Source organism: Chiloscyllium punctatum, chromosome 18 (assembly GCF_047496795.1).
Source record: "Chiloscyllium punctatum isolate Juve2018m chromosome 18, sChiPun1.3, whole genome shotgun sequence".
NCBI lineage: Eukaryota > Metazoa > Chordata > Chondrichthyes > Orectolobiformes > Hemiscylliidae > Chiloscyllium > Chiloscyllium punctatum.
In genome coordinates, this window is record NC_092756.1 from 66,394,154 (window position 1) to 66,414,512 (window position 20,359).

Consider the following 20,359-nt stretch of genomic DNA (forward strand, 5'->3'; position numbering starts at 1 on the left):
AGGAGATATGCGGAGAAAAGTGGAGAAAAGAGGATAAATGAGGAGAAAAGAGGAAAAAAGAGGAGAAATGAGGAAAAATGTAGAAAAAAAGAAGAGAAAAGTGGAAAAAGGAGGAGAAATGAGATATGAGTTAAAAAGATGAAAAAGAGGAGAATTGAGGAGAGAAGAGGAAAAAAGAGGAATAAAGAGGAGAGAGAGGACAAAAGAGGAAAACAGAGGAATAAAGAGGATAAAAGAGGAGTAATGAGGGGACAAGAGGAAAGAGAAGGAAAAAAGGAAAAAAGCGGACAAGTGAGGAAAATACAGGAATAAAGAAGAAAAAAGTGGAGAAATGAGGAGAAAAGAGGAAAAAAGAGGCATAAAGAGGAGAAACGAGGAGAAACGAGGGAAAAAGAGGAGAAATGAGGAGAAAACAGGTGAAAAGAGTAAACAAGTGGAAAAACGCAGAGAAAAGTTGAAAAAGGAGGAGAAATGAGAAATGAGTTAAAAAGATGAATACAGAGGAGAAATGAGGAGAAAAGAGGAAAAAAGAGGAGAAAAGAGGAAAAAAGAGGCATAAAGAGGAAAAAAGTGGAGAAATGAGGAGTAACGAGGAGAAACGAGGAAAAAAGAGGAGAAATGAGGAGAAAACAGGAGAAAAGAGTAAACAAGAGGAAAAACGCAGAGAAAATTTGAAAAAGGAGGAGAAATGAGAAATGAGTTAAAAAGATGGAAAAAGAGGAGAAATGAGGAGAGAAGAGGAGAAATGAGGAGAAAAGAGGAAAAAAGAGTCAAAAAGAGTGGAAAAGAGCAAAAAAGAGGGATAAAGAGGATAAAAGAGGAGAAATGAGGCGAGAAGAGGAAAAAGAAGAAAAAAAAGGAAACAAGAGGAGAAATGAGGAAAAAAGCAGAAAAAAGAAGAGAAAAGTGGAAAAAGAAGGAGAAATGAGATATGAGTTAAAAAGATGAAAACAGAGGAGAAATGTGGAGAAAAGAGGAAAAAAGAGGAGAAAAGAGGAAAAAAGAGGAAAAAAGTGGAGAAATGAGGAGTAACGAGGAGAAACGAGGAAAAAAGAGGAGAAACGAGGAGAAAACAGGAGAAAAGAGTAAACAAGAGGAAAAACGCGAGAAAATTTGAAAAAGGAGGAGAAATGAGAAATGAGTTAAAAAGATGGAAAAAGAGGAGAAAAGAGGAGAAAAGAGGAAAATAGAGTTAAAAAGAGTGGAAAAGAGCAAAAAAGAGGGATAAAGAGGATAAAAGAGGAGAAATGAGGCGACAAGAGGAAAAAGAAGAAAAAAAAGGAAACAAGCGGAGAAATGAGGAAAAAAGCAGAAAAAAGAAGAGAAAAGTGGAAAAAGGAGGAGAAATGAGATATGAGTTAAAAAGATGAAAAAAGAGGAGAATTGTGGAGAGAAGAGGACAAAAGAGGAATAAAGAGGAGAGAGAGGACAAAAGAGGAAAAAAGAGGAATAAAGAGGATAAAAGAGGAGTAATGAGGGGACAAGAGGAAAGAGAAGGAAAAAAGAAAAAAAGCGGAGAAGTGAGGAAAATACAGGACTAAAGAAGAAAAAAGTGGAGAAATGAGGAGAAAAGAGGAAAAAAGAGGAAAAAAGAGGAGAAAAGAGGCAAAAAGAGGAGAAAAGAAGAATAAAGAGGCATAAAAAGGAAAAAAAGTGGAGAAATGAGGAGAAACGAGGAGAAACGAGGAAAAAAGAGGTGAAATGAGGAGAAAAGAAGAGAAAAGACTAAACAAGAGGAAAAACGCGGAGAAAATTTGAAAAAGGAGGAGAAATGAGAAATGAGTTAAGAAGATGGAAAAAGAGGAGAAATGAGGAGAGAACAGGAGAAATGAGGAGAAAAGAGGAAAAAAGAGTTAAAAAGAGTGGAAAAGAGCAAAAAAGAGGAATAAAGAGGATAAAAGAGGAGAAATGAGGCGACAAGAGGAAAAAGAAGAAGAAAAAGGAAACAAGCGGAGAAATGAGGAAAAAAGCAGAAAAAAGAAGAGAAAAGTGGAAAAAGGAGGAGAAATGAGATATGAGTTAAAAAGATGAAAAAAGAGGAGAATTGAGGAGAGAAGAGGACAAAAGAGGAATAAAGAGGAGAGAGAGGACAAAAGAGGAAAAAAGAGGAATAAAGAGGATAAAAGAGGAGTAATGAGGGGACAAGAGAAAAGAGAAGGAAAAAAGAAAAAAAGCGGAGAAGTGAGGAAAATACAGGACTAAAGAAGAAAAAAGTGGAGAAATGAGGAGAAAAGAGGAAAAAAGAAACATAAAGAGGAGAGACGAGGAGAAACGAGGAAAAAAGAGGAGAAATGAGGAGCAAACAGGAGAAAAGAGTAAACAAGAGGAAAAACGCGGAGAAAAGTTGAAAAAGGAGAAATGAGTTAAAAAGATGAAAAAAGAGGAGAAATGAGGAGAAAGAGGAAAAAAGAGGAAAAAAGAGGAGAAAAGAGGCAAAAAGAGGAGAAAAGAAGAATAAAGAGGCATAAAAAGGAAAAAAAGTGGAGAAATGAGGAGAAACGAGGAGAAACGAGGAAAAAAGAGGTGAAATGAGGAGAAAAGAAGAGAAAAGACTAAACAAGAGGAAAAACGCGGAGAAAATTTGAAAAAGGAGGAGAAATGAGAAATGAGTTAAGAAGATGGAAAAAGAGGAGAAATGAGGAGAGAAGAGGAGAAATGAGGAGAAAAGAGGAAAAAAGAGTTAAAAAGAGTGGAAAAGAGCAAAAAAGAGGAATAAAGAGGATAAAAGAGGAGTAATGAGGGGACAAGAGGAAAGAGAAGGAAAAAAGGAAAAAAGCGGACAAGTGAGGAAAATACAGGAATAAAGAAGAAAAAAGTGGAGAAATGAGGAGAAAAGAGGAAAAAAGAGGCATAAAGAGGAGAAACGAGGAGAAACGAGGGAAAAAGAGGAGAAATGCGGAGAAAACAGGAGAAAAGAGTCAACAAGTGGAAAAACGCGGAGAAAAGTTGAAAAAGGAGGAGAAATGAGAAATGAGTTAATAAGATGAAAACAGAGGAGAAATGAGGAGAAAAGAGGAAAAAAGAGGAGAAAAGAGGAAAAAAGAGGCATAAAGAGGAAAAAAGTGGAGAAATGAGGAGTAACGAGGAGAAACGAGGAAAAAAGAGGAGAAATGAGGAGAAAACAGGAGAAAAGAGGAAACAAGAGGAAAAACGCAGAGAAAATTTGAAAAAGGAGGAGAAATGAGAAATGAGTTAAAAAGATGGAAAAAGAGGAGAAATGAGGAGAGAAGAGAAGAAATGAGGAGAAAAGAGGAAAAAAGAGTTAAAAACAGTGGAAAAGAGCAAAAAAGAGGAATAAAGAGGATAAAAGAGGAGAAATGAGGCGACAAGAGGAAAAAGAAGAAGAAAAAGAAACAAGAGGAGAAATGAGGAAAAAAGCAAAAAAAAAGAAGAGAAAAGTGGAAAAAGGAGGAGAAATGAGATATGAGTTAAAAAGATGAAAAAAGAGGAGAATTGAGGAGACAAGAGGAAAAAAGAGGAATAAAGAGGAGAGAGAGGACAAAAGAGGAAAAAAGAGGAGTAATGAGGGGACAAGAGGAAAGAGAAGGAAAAAAGGAAAAAAGCGGACAAGTGAGGAAAATACAGGAATAAAGAGGAAAAAAGAGGAGAAAAGAGGAAAAAAGAGGAAAAAAGTGGAGAAATGAGGAGTAACGAGGAGAAACGAGGAAAAAAGAGGAGAAATGAGGAGAAAACAGGAGAAAAGAGGAAACAAGAGGAAAAACGCAGAGAAAATTTGAAAAAGGAGGAGAAATGAGAAATGAGTTAAAAAGATGGAAAAAGAGGAGAAATGAGGAGAGAAGAGAAGAAATGAGGAGAAAAGAGGAAAAAAGAGTTAAAAAGAGTGGAAAAGAGCAAAAAAGAGGAATAAAGAGGATAAAAGAGGAGAAATGAGGCGACAAGAGGAAAAAGAAGAAGAAAAAGAAACAAGAGGAGAAATGAGGAAAAAAGCAAAAAAAAAGAAGAGAAAAGTGGAAAAAGGAGGAGAAATGAGATATGAGTTAAAAAGATGAAAAAAGAGGAGAATTGAGGAGAGAAGAGGAAAAAAGAGGAATAAAGAGGAGAGAGAGGACAAAAGAGGAAAAAAGAGGAGTAATGAGGGGACAAGAGGAAAGAGAAGGAAAAAAGGAAAAAAGCGGACAAGTGAGGAAAATACAGGAATAAAGAAGAAAAAAGTGGAGAAATGAGGAGAAAAGAGGAAAAAAGAGGCATAAAGAGGAGAAACGAGGAGAAACGAGGGAAAAAGAGGAGAAATGAGGAGAAAACAGGAGAAAAGAGTAAACAAGTGGAAAAACGCGGAGAAAAGTTGAAAAAGGAGGAGAAATGAGAAATGAGTTAAAAAGATGAAAACAGAGGAGAAATGAGGAGAAAAGAGGAAAAAAGAGGAGAAAAGAGGAAAAAAGAGGCATAAAGAGGAAAAAAGTGGAGAAATGAGGAGTAACGAGGAGAAACGAGGAAAAAAGAGGAGAAATGAGGAGAAAACAGGAGAAAAGAGTAAACAAGAGGAAAAACGCAGAGAAAATTTGAAAAAGGAGGAGAAATGAGAAATGAGTTAAAAAGATGGAAAAAGAGGAGAAATGAGGAGAGAAGAGGAGAAATGAGGAGAAAAGAGGAAACAAGAGTTAAAAAGAGTGGAAAAGAGCAAAAAAGAGGGATAAAGAGGATAAAATAGGAGAAATGAGGCGACAAGAGGAAAAAGAAGAAAAAAAAGGAAACAAGAGGAGAAATGAGGAAAAAAGCAGAAAATAGAAGAGAAAAGTGGAAAAAGGAGGAGAAATGAGATATGAGTTAAAAAGATGAAAAAAGAGGAGAATTGAGGAGAGAAGAGGAAAAAAGAGGAATAAAGAGGAGAGAGAGGACAAAAGAGGAAAAAAAGAATAAAGAGGATAAAAGAGGAGTAATGAGGGGACAAGAGGAAAGAGAAGGAAAAAGGGAAATAAGCAGAGAAGTGAGGAAAATACAGGAATAAAGAAGAAAAAAGTGGAGAAATGAGGAGAAAAGAGGAAAAAAGAAGCATAAAGAGGAGAAACGAGGAGAAACGAGGAAAAAAGAGGAGAAATGAGGAGCAAACAGGAGAAAAGAGTAAACAAGAGGAAAAACGCGGAGAAAAGTTGAAAAAGGAGAAATGAGTTAAAAAGATGAAAAAAGAGGAGAAATGAGGAGAAAAGAGGAAAAAAGAGGAAAAAGAGGAGAAAAGAGGCAAAAAGAGGAGAAAAGAAGAATAAAGAGGCATAAAAAGGAAAAAAAGTGGAGAAATGAGGAGAAACGAGGAAAAACGAGGAAAAAAGAGGAGAAATGAGGAGAAAACAGGAGAAAAGAGTAAACAAGAGGAAAAACGCAGAGAAAATTTGAAAAAGGAGGAGAAATGAGAAATGAGTTAAAAAGATGGAAAAAGAGGAGAAATGAGGAGAGAAGAGGAGAAATGAGGAGAAAAGAGGAAACAAGAGGAGAAATGAGGAAAAAAGCAGAAAAAAGAAGAGAAAAGTGGAAAAAGAAGGAGAAATGAGATATGAGTTAAAAAGATGAAAACAGAGGAGAAATGTGGAGAAAAGAGGAAAAAAGAGGAGAAAAGAGGAAAAAAGAGGAAAAAAGTGGAGAAATGAGGAGTAACGAGGAGAAACGAGGAAAAAAGAGGAGAAACGAGGAGAAAACAGGAGAAAAGAGTAAACAAGAGGAAAAACGCAGAGAAAATTTGAAAAAGGAGGAGAAATGAGAAATGAGTTAAAAAGATGGAAAAAGAGGAGAAATGAGGAGAAAAGAGGATAAAAGAGGAGAAATGAGGCGACAAGAGGAAAAAGAAGAAAATAAAGGAAACAAGCGGAGAAATGAGGAAAAAAGCAGAAAAAAGAAGAGAAAAGTGGAAAAAGGAGGAGAAATGAGATATGAGTTAAAAAGATGAAAAAAGAGGAGAATTGAGGAGAGAAGAGGACAAAAGAGGAATAAAGAGGAGAGAGAGGACAAAAGAGGAAAAAAGAGGAATAAAGAGGATAAAAGAGGAGTAATGAGGGGACAAGAGGAAAGAGAAGGAAAAAAGAAAAAAAGCGGAGAAGTGAGGAAAATACAGGACTAAAGAAGAAAAAAGTGGAGAAATGAGGAGAAAAGAGGAAAAAAGAAGCATAAAGAGGAGAAACGAGGAGAAACGGGGAAAAAAGAGGAGAAATGAGGAGCAAACAGGAGAAAAGAGTAAACAAGAGGAAAAACGTGGAGAAAAGTTGAAAAAGGAGAAATGAGTTAAAAAGATGAAAAAAGAGGAGAAAAGAGGAAAAAAGAGGAAAAAAGAGGAAAAAAGAGGAGAAAAGAGGCAAAAAGAGGAGAAAAGAAGAATAAAGAGGCATAAAAAGGAAAAAAAGTGGAGAAATGAGGAGAAACGAGGAGAAACGAGGAAAAAAGAGGTGAAATGAGGAGAAAAGAAGAGAAAAGACTAAACAAGAGGAAAAACGCGGAGAAAATTTGAAAAAGGAGGAGAAATGAGAAATGAGTTAAGAAGATGGAAAAAGAGGAGAAATGAGGAGAGAACAGGAGAAATGAGGAGAAAAGAGGAAAAAAGAGTTAAAAAGAGTGGAAAAGAGCAAAAAAGAGGAATAAAGAGGATAAAAGAGGAGAAATGAGGCGACAAGAGGAAAAAGAAGAAGAAAAAGGAAACAAGCGGAGAAATGAGGAAAAAAGCAGAAAAAAGAAGAGAAAAGTGGAAAAAGGAGGAGAAATGAGATATGAGTTAAAAAGATGAAAAAAGAGGAGAATTGAGGAGAGAAGAGGACAAAAGAGGAATAAAGAGGAGAGAGAGGACAAAAGAGGAAAAAAGAGGAATAAAGAGGATAAAAGAGGAGTAATGAGGGGACAAGAGGAAAGAGAAGGAAAAAAGAAAAAAAGCGGAGAAGTGAGGAAAATACAGGACTAAAGAAGAAAAAAGTGGAGAAATGAGGAGAAAAGAGGAAAAAAGAAACATAAAGAGGAGAAACGAGGAGAAACGAGGAAAAAAGAGGAGAAATGAGGAGCAAACAGGAGAAAAGAGTAAACAAGAGGAAAAACGCGGAGAAAAGTTGAAAAAGGAGAAATGAGTTAAAAAGATGAAAAAAGAGGAGAAATGAGGAGAAAGAGGAAAAAAGAGGAAAAAAGAGGAGAAAAGAGGCAAAAAGAGGAGAAAAGAAGAATAAAGAGGCATAAAAAGGAAAAAAAGTGGAGAAATGAGGAGAAACGAGGAGAAACCAGGAAAAAAGAGGTGAAATGAGGAGAAAAGAAGAGAAAAGACTAAACAAGAGGAAAAACGCGGAGAAAATTTGAAAAAGGAGGAGAAATGAGAAATGAGTTAAGAAGATGGAAAAAGAGGAGAAATGAGGAGAGAAGAGGAGAAATGAGGAGAAAAGAGGAAAAAAGAGTTAAAAAGAGTGGAAAAGAGCAAAAAAGAGGAATAAAGAGGATAAAAGAGGAGTAATGAGGGGACAAGAGGAAAGAGAAGGAAAAAAGGAAAAAAGCGGACAAGTGAGGAAAATACAGGAATAAAGAGGAAAAAAGAGGAGAAAAGAGGAAAAAAGAGGAAAAAAGTGGAGAAATGAGGAGTAACGAGGAGAAACGAGGAAAAAAGAGGAGAAACGAGGAGAAAACAGGAGAAAAGAGTAAACAAGAGGAAAAACGCAGAGAAAATTTGAAAAAGGAGGAGAAATGAGAAATGAGTTAAAAAGATGGAAAAAGAGGAGAAATGAGGAGAAAAGAGGAGAAAAGAGGAAAATAGAGTTAAAAAGAGTGGAAAAGAGCAAAAAAGAGGGATAAAGAGGATAAAAGAGGAGAAATGAGGCGACAAGAGGAAAAAGAAGAAAAAAAAGGAAACAAGCGGAGAAATGAGGAAAAAAGCAGAAAAAAGAAGAGAAAAGTGGAAAAAGGAGGAGAAATGAGATATGAGTTAAAAAGATGAAAAAAGAGGAGAATTGAGGAGAGAAGAGGACAAAAGAGGAATAAAGAGGAGAGAGAGGACAAAGAGGAAAAAAGAGGAATAAAGAGGATAAAAGAGGAGTAATGAGGGGACAAGAGGAAAGAGAAGGAAAAAAGAAAAAAAGCGGAGAAGTGAGGAAAATGCAGGACTAAAGAAGAAAAAAGTGGAGAAATGAGGAGAAAAGAGGAAAAAAGAAGCATAAAGAGGAGAAACGAGGAAAAAAGAGGAGAAATGAGGAGCAAACAGGAGAAAAGAGTAAACAAGAGGAAAAACGCGGAGAAAAGTTGAAAAAGGAGAAATGAGTTAAAAAGATGAAAAAAGAGGCGAAATGAGGAGAAAAGAGGAAAAAAGAGGAAAAAAGAGGAGAAAAGAGGCAAAAAGAGGAGAAAAGAAGAATAAAGAGGCATAAAAAGGAAAAAAAGTGGAGAAATGAGGAGAAACGAGGAGAAACGAGGAAAAAAGAGGTGAAATGAGGAGAAAAGAAGAGAAAAGACTAAACAAGAGGAAAAACGCGGAGAAAATTTGAAAAAGGAGGAGAAATGAGAAATGAGTTAAGAAGATGGAAAAAGAGGAGAAATGAGGAGAGAACAGGAGAAATGAGGAGAAAAGAGGAAAAAAGAGTTAAAAAGAGTGGAAAAGAGCAAAAAAGAGGAATAAAGAGGATAAAAGAGGAGAAATGAGGCGACAAGAGGAAAAAGAAGAAGAAAAAGGAAACAAGCGGAGAAATGAGGAAAAAAGCAGAAAAAAGAAGAGAAAAGTGGAAAAAGGAGGAGAAATGAGATATGAGTTAAAAAGATGAAAAAAGAGGAGAATTGAGGAGAGAAGAGGACAAAAGAGGAATAAAGAGGAGAGAGAGGACAAAAGAGGAAAAAAGAGGAATAAAGAGGATAAAAGAGGAGTAATGAGGGTACAAGAGGAAAGAGAAGGAAAAAAGAAAAAAAGCGGAGAAGTGAGGAAAATACAGGACCAAAGAAGAAAAAAGTGGAGAAATGAGGAGAAAAGAGGAAAAAAGAAACATAAAGAGGAGAAACGAGGAGAAACGAGGAAAAAAGAGGTGAAATGAGGAGAAAAGAAGAGAAAAGACTAAACAAGAGGAAAAACGCGGAGAAAATTTGAAAAAGAAGGAGAAATGAGAAATGAGTTAAGAAGATGGAAAAAGAGGAGAAATGAGGAGAGAAGAGGAGAAATGAGGAGAAAAGAGGAAAAAAGAGTTAAAAAGAGTGGAAAAGAGCAAAAAAGAGGATAAATGAGGAGAAAAGAGGAGAAACGAGGAGAAACGAGGAAAAAAGAGGTGAAATGAGGAGAAAAGAAGAGAAAAGACTAAACAAGAGGAAAAACGCGGAGAAAATTTGAAAAAGGAGGAGAAATGAGAAATGAGTTAAAAAGATGGAAAAAGAGGAGAAATGAGGAGAGAAGAGAAGAAATGAGGAGAAAAGAGGAAAAAAGAGTTAAAAAGAGTGGAAAAGAGCAAAAAAGAGGAATAAAGAGGATAAAAGAGGAGAAATGAGGCGACAAGAGGAAAAAGAAGAAGAAAAAGAAACAAGAGGAGAAATGAGGAAAAAAGCAGAAAAAAAGAAGAGAAAAGTGGAAAAAGGAGGAGAAATGAGATATGGGTTAAAAAGATGAAAAAGAGGAGAATTGAGGAGAGAAGAGGAAAAAAAGAGGAATAAAGAGGAGAGAGAGGACAAAAGAGGAAAAAAGAGGAATAAAGAGGATAAAAGAGGAGTAATGAGGGGAAAAGAGGAAAGAGAAGGAAAAAAGGAAAAAAGCGGACAAGTGAGGAAAATACAGGAATAAAGAAGAAAAAAGTGGAGAAATGAGGAGAAAAGAGGAAAAAAGAGGCATAAAGAGGAGAAACGAGGAGAAACGAGGGAAAAAGAGGAGAAATGAGGAGAAAACAGGAGAAAAGAGTAAACAAGTGGAAAAACGCGGAGAAAAGTTGAAAAAGGAGGAGAAATGAGAAATGAGTTAAAAAGATGAATACAGAGGAGAAATGAGGAGAAAAGAGGAAAAAAGAGGAGAAAAGAGGTAAAAAGAGGCATAAAGAGGAAAAAAGTGGAGAAATGAGGAGTAACGAGGAGAAACGAGGAAAAAAGAGGAGAAATGAGGAGAAAACAGGAGAAAAGAGGAAACAAGAGGAAAAACGCAGAGAAAATTTGAAAAAGGAGGAGAAATGAGAAATGAGTTAAAAAGATGGAAAAAGAGGAGAAATGAGGAGAGAAGAGGAGAAATGAGGAGAAAAGTGGAAAAAAGAGGTAAAAAGAGTGGAAAAGAGCAAAAAAGAGGGATAAAGAGGATAAAAGAGGAGAAATGAGGCGAGAAGAGGAAAAAGATGAAAAAAAAGGAAACAAGAGCAGAAATGAGGAAAAAAGCAGAAAAAAGAAGAGAAAAGTGGAAAAAGAAGGAGAAATGAGATATGAGTTAAAAAGATGAAAACAGAGGAGAAATGTGGAGAAAAGAGGAAAAAAGAGGAGAAAAGAGGAAAAAAGAGGCATAAAGAGGAAAAAAGTGGAGAAATGAGGAGTAACGAGGAGAAACGAGGAAAAAAGAGGAGAAACGAGGAGAAAACAGGAGAAAAGAGTAAACAAGAGGAAAAACGCAGAGAAAATTTGAAAAAGGAGGAGAAATGAGAAATGAGTTAAAAAGATGGAAAAAGAGGAGAAATGAGGAGAAAAGAGGAGAAAAGAGGAAAATAGAGTTAAAAAGAGTGGAAAAGAGCAAAAAAGAGGGATAAAGAGGATAAAAGAGGAGAAATGAGGCGACAAGAGGAAAAAGAAGAAAAAAAAGGAAACAAGCGGAGAAATGAGGAAAAAAGCAGAAAAAAGAAGAGAAAAGTGGAAAAAGGAGGAGAAATGAGATATGAGTTAAAAAGATGAAAAAAGAGGAGAATTGAGGAGAGAAGAGGACAAAAGAGGAATAAAGAGGAGAGAGAGGACAAAAGAGGAAAAAAGAGGAATAAAGAGGATAAAAGAGGAGTAATGAGGGGACAAGAGGAAAGAGAAGGAAAAAAGAAAAAAAGCGGAGAAGTGAGGAAAATACAGGACTAAAGAAGAAAAAAGTGGAGAAATGAGGAGAAAAGAGGAAAAAAGAAGCATAAAGAGGAGAAACGAGGAGAAACGAGGAAAAAAGAGGAGAAATGAGGAGCAAACAGGAGAAAAGAGTAAACAAGAGGAAAAACGCGGAGAAAAGTTGAAAAACGAGAAATGAGTTAAAAAGATGGAAAAAGAGGAGAAATGAGGAGAAAAGAGGAAAAAAGAGGAAAAAAGAGGAGAAAAGAGGCAAAAAGAGGAGAAAAGAAGAATAAAGAGGCATAAAAAGGAAAAAAGTGGAGGAATGAGGAGAAACGAGGAGAAACGAGGAAAAAAGAGGAGAAATGAGGAGAAAACAGGAGAAAAGAGTAAAGAAGAGGAAAAATGCGGAGAAAAGTTGAAAATGGAGGAGAAATGAGAAATGAGTTAAAACGATGAAAAAAGAGGAGAAATGAGGAGAAAAGAGGAAAAAAGAGGAAAAAAGAGGAGAAATGAGGAGAAAAGAGTAAACAAGAGGAAAAACACGGAGAAAAGTTGAAAAAGGAGGAGAAATGAGAAATGAGTTAAAAAGATGAAAAAAGAGGAGAAATGAGGAAAAAAGAGGAATAAAGAGGAAAAAAAGTGGAGAAATCAGGAGAAAAAAGAAAACAAGAGGAGAAAAGTGGAGAAACGAGGAAAAAAGAGGAGCAATGAGGAGAAAAGAGGAAAAAGAGGCATAAAGAGGAAAAAAGTGGAGAAATGAGGAGAGAAGCGGAAAACAGAGGAATAAAGAGGAGAAGAGCGGAGAAAAGAGGAAAAAAGAGGCATAAAGACGATACACGAGGAGAAAAGAGGCGACAAGAGGAAAAAGAAGAAAAAAAGGAAAAAAGAGGAGAAATGAGGAAAAAAGAGGAATAAAGAGGAAAAAAGTGGAGAAATGAGGAAAAAAGCAGAAAAAAGAGGAGAAAAGTGGAAAAAGGAGGAGAAATGAGAAATGACTGATAAAGATGAAAAAAGAGGAGAAACGAGGAGAGAAGAGGTAAAAAGAGGAATAAAGAGGAGAAAAGAGGAAAAAAGAGGAAAAAAGAGGAATAAAGAAGATACAAGAGGAGAAATGAGGCGACATGAGGAAAAAGAAGAAAAAAAGGAAAGAAGCGGAGAAATGAGGAAAAAAGAGGAATAAACAGGAAAAAAGTGGAGAAATGAGGAGAAATGATGAAAAAAGAGGATAAAAGAGGAGAAAAGGTGAGAGAAGAGGAAAAAGGATAAAAGAGGAGAAAAGACTAAAAAATGAACGGAGATAGGTATGTTCCATTGAAAAAAGGATTAAGGTGTGATTCGTGAATCAATATTTGTAGTTTGATTGAATGATTGAATGAAAGCCGTTTGCTTGATTGAATGAAAGCGTTATGCTTGACACATTCAATAAATGAGAGAAGCTCTACTCATAGAATTAACACGTGCAGATTGGTTCATAGAGTGAATGTGAGCAGTTTGATTGAGACAATGCGTGAAGCTTGCAACTTTGAATGAATGAGTAGCTCTATTCACTGAATTAACAAATGAGGTTTGCTACATGAACTAAATGTGTGCAGTTTGCTTGATTGAATAAATGCGTCAAGAGTAGGACTAATCATTGAATTATCATGTGCAGACTGTTTCATAAAACGAACGAGTGTAATAGCTTTCACTAGATAAGTGAGTTAGGTTTGTACGATGAAAACAAGGAATAAGGTTTGATTCATTGGATCAATGATTGTAGTTTGATTCACTGATTCAATGAATGCAGTTTGTTTCATTAAATTGAATGAATTAAATTGACACATTGAGTGAATGAGAGAAGCTCTACTCATTGAATGAAGACGTGCAATTTGGTTCATGTACCAAACTTGTGCAGTTTGATAGAGACAATGCGTGAACGGAGATAGGTATGTTCCATTGAAAAAAGGATTAAGGTGTGATTCGTGAATCAATATTTGTAGTTTGATTCAATGATTGAATGAAAGCCGTTTGCTTGATTGAATGAAAGCGTTATGCTTGACACATTCAATAAATGAGCGAAGCTCTACTCATAGAATTAACACGTGCAGATTGGTTCATAGAGTGAATGTGAGCAGTTTGATTGAGACAATGCGTGAAGCTTGCAACTTTGAATGAATGAGTAGCTCTATTCACTGAATTAACAAATGAGGTTTGCTACATGAACTAAATGTGTGCAGTTTGCTTGATTGAATAAATGCGTCAAGAGTAGGACTAATCATTGAATTATCATGTGCAGACTGTTTCATAAAACGAACGAGTGTAATAGCTTTCACTAGATAAGTGAGTTAGGTTTGTACGATGAAAACAAGGAATAAGGTTTGATTCATTGGATCAATGATTGTAGTTTGATTCACTGATTCAATGAATGCAGTTTGTTTCATTAAATTGAATGAATTAAATTGACACATTGAGTGAATGAGAGAAGCTCTACTCATTGAATGAAGACGTGCAATTTGGTTCATGTACCAAACTTGTGCAGTTTGATAGAGACAATGCGTGAACGGAGATAGGTATGTTCCATTGAAAAAAGGATTAAGGTGTGATTCGTGAATCAATATTTGTAGTTTGATTCAATGATTGAATGAAAGCCGTTTGCTTGATTGAATGAAAGCGTTATGCTTGACACATTCAATAAATGAGCGAAGCTCTACTCATAGAATTAACACGTGCAGATTGGTTCATAGAGTGAATGTGAGCAGTTTGATTGAGACAATGCGTGAAGCTTGCAACTTTGAATGAATGAGTAGCTCTATTCACTGAATTAACAAATGAGGTTTGCTACATGAACTAAATGTGTGCAGTTTGCTTGATTGAATAAATGCGTCAAGAGTAGGACTAATCATTGAATTATCATGTGCAGACTGTTTCATAAAACGAACGAGTGTAATAGCTTTCACTAGATAAGTGAGTTAGGTTTGTACGATGAAAACAAGGAGTAAGGTTTGATTCATTGGATCAATGATTGTAGTTTGATTCATTTTTTCAATGAATGAAGTTTGTTTCATTATAAAAAAACGGTGAGCTTGGCACATTGAATGAATGAGAGAAACTCTACTCATTGAATGAAGACGTGCAATTTGGTTCATGTAGTAAACGTGTGCAGTTTGATAGAGACAATGCGTGAAATATGTGCCATTGAATGAATGAGAGTCGCTCTCCTCATTGAATTGACAATTGCAGCCTCTTTCATTGAGTGAACGTGTTCAGATTGATAGAGACAATGCTTGAACCTAGTGCCATTGAATGAATGCAAGTATCTTTACACTTTGAATTGACGAGTGCAGCCTCTTTCATTGAATGAACGTATGCAGTTTGGTTCAGTAAATAAACGAGATAGGGTTGTTCCATTGAAATAAGGTGTATTTCATGGAATCAATTATTGTAGTGTGATTCAATGATTGAATGAATGCAGTTTGTTGCCTTGAATTAAAGCGTTAAGCTTGACACGTTCAATGAATGAGAGAAGCTCTACTCATTGAATTAACACGTGCAGTTTGTTTCATGGAGAGAATCGGTGCAATTTGATTCAGACAATGTGAGAATCTTGTGACATTGAATGAATGAACAGCTGTATTCATTGAATTGACAAATACAGTTTCCTCAATGAACTAAAGGTGTGCATTTTGTTCGATTGAATAAATGCATTAAGAGTAGCTCTAATCATTGAATTATCATGTGCAGTCTGTTTCATTAAATGAACGAGTGAAATAGGTTTCACTAGATAAGAGAGTTAGATTTGTTCGATTGAAACAAGGAATAAGGTTTGATTCATTGAATCAATGATTGTAGTTTGATTCAAAGATTCAATTAATGCAGTTAGTTTCATTAAATTGAATGAATTAAGTTGACACATTGAATGAATGCGAAAAGCTCTACTCATTGAATGACGCCGTGCGCAGTTTGATAGACACAACGCCGTGAAACTGGTGCCACGGAATTATTGACAGTAGCTCTACTCATTGAATTGACAAGTGCAGCCTCTTTCATTGAATTGAACGTATGCAGTTTTGTTCGCTAAATAAGGGAGATATGTTTGTTCCATTGAAACAAGGAATAAGGTTTGCTTCATTAAATCAATGATTGTAGTTTGATGCAATGATTCAATAAATGCAGTTTGTTTCATTAAATGAAAAGAGGAATAAAGAGGAGAAAAGAGTAAAAAAAGAAGAAAAAAGAGAAAAAAGTGGAGAAATGAGGAGAAACGAGGAAAAAAGAGGAGATATGCGGAGAAAAGTGGAGAAAAGAGGATAAATGAGGAGAAAAGAGGAAAAAAGAGGAGAAATGAGGAAAAATGTAGAAAAAAAGAAGAGAAAAGTGGAAAAAGGAGGAGAAATGAGATATGAGTTAAAAAGATGAAAAAGAGGAGAATTGAGGAGAGAAGAGGAAAAAAGAGGAATAAAGAGGAGAGAGAGGACAAAAGAGGAAAACAGAGGAATAAAGAGGATAAAAGAGGAGTAATGAGGGGACAAGAGGAAAGAGAAGGAAAAAAGGAAAAAAGCGGACAAGTGAGGAAAATACAGGAATAAAGAAGAAAAAAGTGGAGAAATGAGGAGAAAAGAGGAAAAAAGAGGCATAAAGAGGAGAAACGAGGAGAAACGAGGGAAAAAGAGGAGAAATGAGGAGAAAACAGGTGAAAAGAGTAAACAAGTGGAAAAACGCAGAGAAAAGTTGAAAAAGGAGGAGAAATGAGAAATGAGTTAAAAAGATGAATACAGAGGAGAAATGAGGAGAAAAGAGGAAAAAAGAGGAGAAAAGAGGAAAAAAGAGGCATAAAGAGGAAAAAAGTGGAGAAATGAGGAGTAACGAGGAGAAACGAGGAAAAAAGAGGAGAAATGAGGAGAAAACAGGAGAAAAGAGGAAACAAGAGGAAAAACGCAGAGAAAATTTGAAAAAGGAGGAGAAATGAGAAATGAGTTAAAAAGATGGAAAAAGAGGAGAAATGAGGAGAGAAGAGGAGAAATGAGGAGAAAAGAGGAAAAAAGAGGTAAAAAGAGTGGAAAAGAGCAAAAAAGAGGGATAAAGAGGATAAAAGAGGAGAAATGAGGCGAGAAGAGGAAAAAGAAGAAAAAAAAGGAAACAAGAGGAGAAATGAGGAAAAAAGCAGAAAAAAGAAGAGAAAAGTGGAAAAAGAAGGAGAAATGAGATATGAGTTAAAAAGATGAAAACAGAGGAGAAATGTGGAGAAAAGAGGAAAAAAGAGGAGAAAAGAGGAAAAAAGAGGAAAAAAGTGGAGAAATGAGGAGTAACGAGGAGAAACGAGGAAAAAAGAGGAGAAACGAGGAGAAAACAGGAGAAAAGAGTAAACAAGAGGAAAAACGCAGAGAAAATTTGAAAAAGGAGGAGAAATGAGAAATGAGTTAAAAAGATGGAAAAAGAGGAGAAAAGAGGAGAAAAGAGGAAAATAGAGTTAAAAAGAGTGGAAAAGAGCAAAAAAGAGGGATAAAGAGGATAAAAGAGGAGAAATGAGGCGACAAGAGGAAAAAGAAGAAAAAAAAGGAAACAAGCGGAGAAATGAGGAAAAAAGCAGAAAAAAGAAGAGAAAAGTGGAAAAAGGAGGAGAAATGAGATATGAGTTAAAAAGATGAAAAAAGAGGAGAATTGTGGAGAGAAGAGGACAAAAGAGGAATAAAGAGGAGAGAGAGGACAAAAGAGGAAAAAAGAGGAATAAAGAGGATAAAAGAGGAGTAATGAGGGGACAAGAGGAAAGAGAAGGAAAAAAGAAAAAAAGCGGAGAAGTGAGGAAAATACAGGACTAAAGAAGAAAAAAGTGGAGAAATGAGGAGAAAAGAGGAAAAAAGAGGAAAAAAGAGGAGAAAAGAGGCAAAAAGAGGAGAAAAGAAGAATAAAGAGGCATAAAAAGGAAAAAAAGTGGAGAAATGAGGAGAAACGAGGAGAAACGAGGAAAAAAGAGGTGAAATGAGGAGAAAAGAAGAGAAAAGACTAAACAAGAGGAAAAACGCGGAGAAAATTTGAAAAAGGAGGAGAAATGAGAAATGAGTTAAGAAGATGGAAAAAGAGGAGAAATGAGGAGAGAACAGGAGAAATGAGGAGAAAAGAGGAAAAAAGAGTTAAAAAGAGTGGAAAAGAGCAAAAAAGAGGAATAAAGAGGATAAAAGAGGAGAAATGAGGCGACAAGAGGAAAAAGAAGAAGAAAAAGGAAACAAGCGGAGAAATGAGGAAAAAAGCAGAAAAAAGAAGAGAAAAGTGGAAAAAGGAGGAGAAATGAGATATGAGTTAAAAAGATGAAAAAAGAGGAGAATTGAGGAGAGAAGAGGACAAAAGAGGAATAAAGAGGAGAGAGAGGACAAAAGAGGAAAAAAGAGGAATAAAGAGGATAAAAGAGGAGTAATGAGGGGACAAGAGGAAAGAGAAGGAAAAAAGAAAAAAAGCGGAGAAGTGAGGAAAATACAGGACTAAAGAAGAAAAAAGTGGAGAAATGAGGAGAAAAGAGGAAAAAAGAAACATAAAGAGGAGAGACGAGGAGAAACGAGGAAAAAAGAGGAGAAATGAGGAGCAAACAGGAGAAAAGAGTAAACAAGAGGAAAAACGCGGAGAAAAGTTGAAAAAGGAGAAATAAGTTAAAAAGATGAAAAAAGAGGAGAAATGAGGAGAAAGAGGAAAAAAGAGGAAAAAAGAGGAGAAAAGAGGCAAAAAGAGGAGAAAAGAAGAATAAAGAGGCATAAAAAGGAAAAAAAGTGGAGAAATGAGGAGAAACGAGGAGAAACCAGGAAAAAAGAGGTGAAATGAGGAGAAAAGAAGAGAAAAGACTAAACAAGAGGAAAAACGCGGAGAAAATTTGAAAAAGGAGGAGAAATGAGAAATGAGTTAAGAAGATGGAAAAAGAGGAGAAATGAGGAGAGAAGAGGAGAAATGAGGAGAAAAGAGGAAAAAAGAGTTAAAAAGAGTGGAAAAGAGCAAAAAAGAGGAATAAAGAGGATAAAAGAGGAGTAATGAGGGGACAAGAGGAAAGAGAAGGAAAAAAGGAAAAAAGCGGACAAGTGAGGAAAATACAGGAATAAAGAAGAAAAAAGTGGAGAAATGAGGAGAAAAGAGGAAAAAAGAGGCATAAAGAGGAGAAACGAGGAGAAACGAGGGAAAAAGAGGAGAAATGCGGAGAAAACAGGAGAAAAGAGTCAACAAGTGGAAAAACGCGGAGAAAAGTTGAAAAAGGAGGAGAAATGAGAAATGAGTTAATAAGATGAAAACAGAGGAGAAATGAGGAGAAAAGAGGAAAAAAGAGGAGAAAAGAGGAAAAAAGAGGCATAAAGAGGAAAAAAGTGGAGAAATGAGGAGTAACGAGGAGAAACGAGGAAAAAAGAGGAGAAATGAGGAGAAAACAGGAGAAAAGAGGAAACAAGAGGAAAAACGCAGAGAAAATTTGAAAAAGGAGGAGAAATGAGAAATGAGTTAAAAAGATGGAAAAAGAGGAGAAATGAGGAGAGAAGAGAAGAAATGAGGAGAAAAGAGGAAAAAAGAGTTAAAAACAGTGGAAAAGAGCAAAAAAGAGGAATAAAGAGGATAAAAGAGGAGAAATGAGGCGACAAGAGGAAAAAGAAGAAGAAAAAGAAACAAGAGGAGAAATGAGGAAAAAAGCAAAAAAAAAGAAGAGAAAAGTGGAAAAAGGAGGAGAAATGAGATATGAGTTAAAAAGATGAAAAAAGAGGAGAATTGAGGAGACAAGAGGAAAAAAGAGGAATAAAGAGGAGAGAGAGGACAAAAGAGGAAAAAAGAGGAGTAATGAGGGGACAAGAGGAAAGAGAAGGAAAAAAGGAAAAAAGCGGACAAGTGAGGAAAATACAGGAATAAAGAAGAAAAAAGTGGAGAAATGAGGAGAAAAGAGGAAAAAAGAGGCATAAAGAGGAGAAACGAGGAGAAACGAGGGAAAAAGAGGAGAAATGAGGAGAAAACAGGAGAAAAGAGTAAACAAGTGGAAAAACGCGGAGAAAAGTTGAAAAAGGAGGAGAAATGAGAAATGAGTTAAAAAGATGAAAACAGAGGAGAAATGAGGAGAAAAGAGGAAAAAAGAGGAGAAAAGAGGAAAAAAGAGGCATAAAGAGGAAAAAAGTGGAGAAATGAGGAGTAACGAGGAGAAACGAGGAAAAAAGAGGAGAAATGAGGAGAAAACAGGAGAAAAGAGTAAACAAGAGGAAAAACGCAGAGAAAATTTGAAAAAGGAGGAGAAATGAGAAATGAGTTAAAAAGATGGAAAAAGAGGAGAAATGAGGAGAGAAGAGGAGAAATGAGGAGAAAAGAGGAAACAAGAGTTAAAAAGAGTGGAAAAGAGCAAAAAAGAGGGATAAAGAGGATAAAATAGGAGAAATGAGGCGACAAGAGGAAAAAGAAGAAAAAAAAGGAAACAAGAGGAGAAATGAGGAAAAAAGCAGAAAATAGAAGAGAAAAGTGGAAAAAGGAGGAGAAATGAGATATGAGTTAAAAAGATGAAAAAAGAGGAGAATTGAGGAGAGAAGAGGAAAAAAGAGGAATAAAGAGGAGAGAGAGGACAAAAGAGGAAAAAAAGAATAAAGAGGATAAAAGAGGAGTAATGAGGGGACAAGAGGAAAGAGAAGGAAAAAGGGAAATAAGCAGAGAAGTGAGGAAAATACAGGAATAAAGAAGAAAAAAGTGGAGAAATGAGGAGAAAAGAGGAAAAAAGAAGCATAAAGAGGAGAAACGAGGAGAAACGAGGAAAAAAGAGGAGAAATGAGGAGCAAACAGGAGAAAAGAGTAAACAAGAGGAAAAACGCGGAGAAAAGTTGAAAAAGGAGAAATGAGTTAAAAAGATGAAAAAAGAGGAGAAATGAGGAGAAAAGAGGAAAAAAGAGGAAAAAGAGGAGAAAAGAGGCAAAAAGAGGAGAAAAGAAGAATAAAGAGGCATAAAAAGGAAAAAAAGTGGAGAAATGAGGAGAAACGAGGAAAAACGAGGAAAAAAGAGGAGAAATGAGGAGAAAACAGGAGAAAAGAGTAAACAAGAGGAAAAACGCAGAGAAAATTTGAAAAAGGAGGAGAAATGAGAAATGAGTTAAAAAGATGGAAAAAGAGGAGAAATGAGGAGAGAAGAGGAGAAATGAGGAGAAAAGAGGAAACAAGAGGAGAAATGAGGAAAAAAGCAGAAAAAAGAAGAGAAAAGTGGAAAAAGAAGGAGAAATGAGATATGAGTTAAAAAGATGAAAACAGAGGAGAAATGTGGAGAAAAGAGGAAAAAAGAGGAGAAAAGAGGAAAAAAGAGGAAAAAAGTGGAGAAATGAGGAGTAACGAGGAGAAACGAGGAAAAAAGAGGAGAAACGAGGAGAAAACAGGAGAAAAGAGTAAACAAGAGGAAAAACGCAGAGAAAATTTGAAAAAGGAGGAGAAATGAGAAATGAGTTAAAAAGATGGAAAAAGAGGA